The following is a 3,118-nucleotide window of genomic DNA, read 5'->3' as shown; positions in this document are numbered from 1 at the left end:
GCCTTTATACATTAACACAAACTTTGGACATCAAAGAGCACCATGAGGACATTAGATTCAACATCATCCAAAAAAACATTGAGAGTTTCTATTTTTCACTGATGAGCGTGGCAGCCAGCATAAGATCACCACAGAAATATGTTAATATTTTCTTTAGCAAAGGTCAAATATTTAATCTATCCCCACCCATTTCTGATATGACAGTTGAGGCATGGTGTCATGTTTACACAGTAAAGATAAATGAAAGCATACTGTGTTTGACAGACTTTTTCATTTTTTGGGTCAAATTCTGTCAGAGGACAGTCTTGATACAATTGCGCTGTAAGAGACGAACAATGAGGCAGTAATGAGAATGACAATATATTTTGAATGTCAAAACTGTTTTATCAGTGCTGGATGGTGGGTTGAAATCATGAATGATTCTGAATTATGAGGAAGAGATTAAGTCAATTCATTGTGGGGAAGGAGAAAAGGAACCAGCTGAAGACGAGGGGAAAAGAAGCAAAGTAGAAGAATGAGAAGAACAAGCGGTGGGCAGGTCTCAGGTTAAAACACTTCCCCTTTTCACACAGAGTTTACTGCTGAAGGCATTACATTCAACCAGGTGTAGTTGCTACCAGGGGCTTGCAAGACATTAAGCTCTACTGGGGCACAGACCTCCTCATTCCCCATGTACATTTTGGATTTATGATTTTGATATATTTTTGATTAAAGTGTATGAAGTGTATAAATTTCATAGTATGTGCCTCACCAGCTTACCTTGCTTAGCCCATTAATATTGGCACTGTTATGTCAGAAAGGGCTTTGACCAGAGCATAAGCACACACACTTATGGTACCACCGAAGAACAATTCTGCTATGGGGCCCTCATACCTGACTTGTGAGCCATGTAAACAATTTGCCAATGTTGAACAGTCACACCTGACACTGCAGTGCTCTCACTACTACCTCTACTTTAAAACTGTCTGTCTCCGCAATAAGCCTGACTGGAAACCTCTTCTAGAAAATACCACTGCTGATTTGAATGGACCTCTGCGCACTAGCTCGATCCTCTATTAGGGTCTGAGCTTTTTGTGTCTGATGCTACCTGTAGACCTCTGGCTGTGCTTTTATTGGCTGAGGCTGCCTGTATTTCACCTGGGTCTATGTGACCTGCTAAAAAGATCTGGAATGGGTAGGTGCTAGTACTGGATTTGGATTAACTGTGCTTATACTGGCTTATGATCCATCATCTACTCTACTGACAAACTTCACCATAGCCCCTGTAAATTATAAATATCAATACTTGCAAGATATTAATGTTATCAGCTGCTTCAGGCCCATTCAAACCCCAGGTTTCCTTTAATACATTTTCTAAAGGAAAATACTATATATACTATGACATGACTGAGTATGTGATGTTTATTATTTACTGAAATATGTACATCCATATTGTCCAGTCTGCCCTGCTAATCAACATTTTAATAGTCATTGTGAATCCGTTGTTTTCCATCTTGCATTAGTCCAGAGTTGTAACTAGACCTTCACTGAGAGACAGATCATTATTGTCTCGTTTTAAAATGATGTGTTCCTATGATGAGTGCCATCACATCCGTGTGTTGTCTGGACTGGTCCCACTAATGTTGCTGCTGGAATGCAATAAGGTCTGGCTGCAGACTGTAGCAACGCTCAGCCAAATGAGCGAGTTTCACTTTTTGTGCACGCGCACATGCGCATGTTCACGTGCGACGTGGTTTTCTTTTCAGTGCTATGGTTTATAAACATCATTGCACGTCGCAGTTTATCTGGGTATATATTTGTATTTCACTCTAATACTCTAACTTGCCCAGTTGGGTTAGCAGGACAGACAGAGAGACATTCATTGCAGGTTCACATGCTGCTCACATCAGACTTTGAGAGGAGAGAACATAAATGTACCAGGCTGCTGTTCTCGAAAGTCACTCTCAATGAGTTATTTTCTCTTCTTGTGCACAGAAGGATAGTCCCTCTTAGACCTGCTTTCAACATTGACTCGTTTTTTCATGTTGTAACGTGCCTTTTCACATCAACCAGCTGTTTTATTTTGAAATTGTAACCGGACGTTGCATATATATTATTGCATATATATACGTTACAGATGTTGCCAAAATCCCTACATGTCCAAAAACGATGCCAGCACATGGATACAGGGGCATGTGCCCCAGTAAAAAGGGTCTAAGCTGACAATGCAATGATCCCTCACCTGCTTCCCAAGTGAAAAACACTGTCAATTGTGTTTGTTAGAACCACAAGAAGTATATACCAAGTTATGGCACCTGATTCAGTCCAATAAATACCCAAAAGGCTTTTTAGTTTTTTTGTGGTCATACAACATGTGCATCACAGTTATTCTCTGCTTGAGAACATCCTGCTGGTATGAATGCCACCATGAATACCACAAAAGTAATTTACTGATAGCTCTAATAGACTAGTCATTTCAGAAGGGTACATTTTTATATCACTCAACCTTTAAATTATATTAAGGCTTAAAGTTATGCATAATAAAGGACATGGCGGCTTTGAGTGACAGGTAGGTGCCCTCCCGGGTGGCTAGTCACTAGGTGATTTAGTAACCAGCCTTCATTTGGCACACCTCAGCTGAACTAATTTCCCTGAATTTTTGGATTAGCCAAAGTCAGGGACATTGAGCTTCAGAAACCTATGGGTGAAGTCCATATTTTATACAGTTTACATTCCCCATCATTCTCGCCCCTATTTTTCTTTGATCTCTTAACAAAAGCATAAAATGCCTTATAATACTTTGTTATACTCCCAGCACAACACAGACTCCAACTCAAACTTCATCTATCCATCCATCCATTGACATCCGCATATCCAGTGTACAGGGGTTTGCAGGGGGTCCGGAGCCAATCCCAGCTGACACCGGGCAAAAGGTGGGGTATACCCCGGACCAGTCCATTGCAGGGCCACACATTGACAAACAACCAATCACGCTCACACCTAAGGGCAATTTAGAGTTACCAATTAACCTAGCCTGCATGTCTTTGGATGGTGGGAGGAAGCCGCAGAGAACCTACACAGACACAGGGAGAACATGCAAACTGCTACTACTCAGGTACACAGCTTCTCCACTGTCTCA

This window comes from Micropterus salmoides, unplaced genomic scaffold (assembly GCF_014851395.1).
Source record: "Micropterus salmoides isolate LMB-PRFRI ecotype aquatic unplaced genomic scaffold, ASM1485139v1 Ms_hic_scaffold_5, whole genome shotgun sequence".
Taxonomy (NCBI): domain Eukaryota; kingdom Metazoa; phylum Chordata; class Actinopteri; order Centrarchiformes; family Centrarchidae; genus Micropterus; species Micropterus salmoides.
This window is presented reverse-complemented; position numbering follows the sequence as displayed.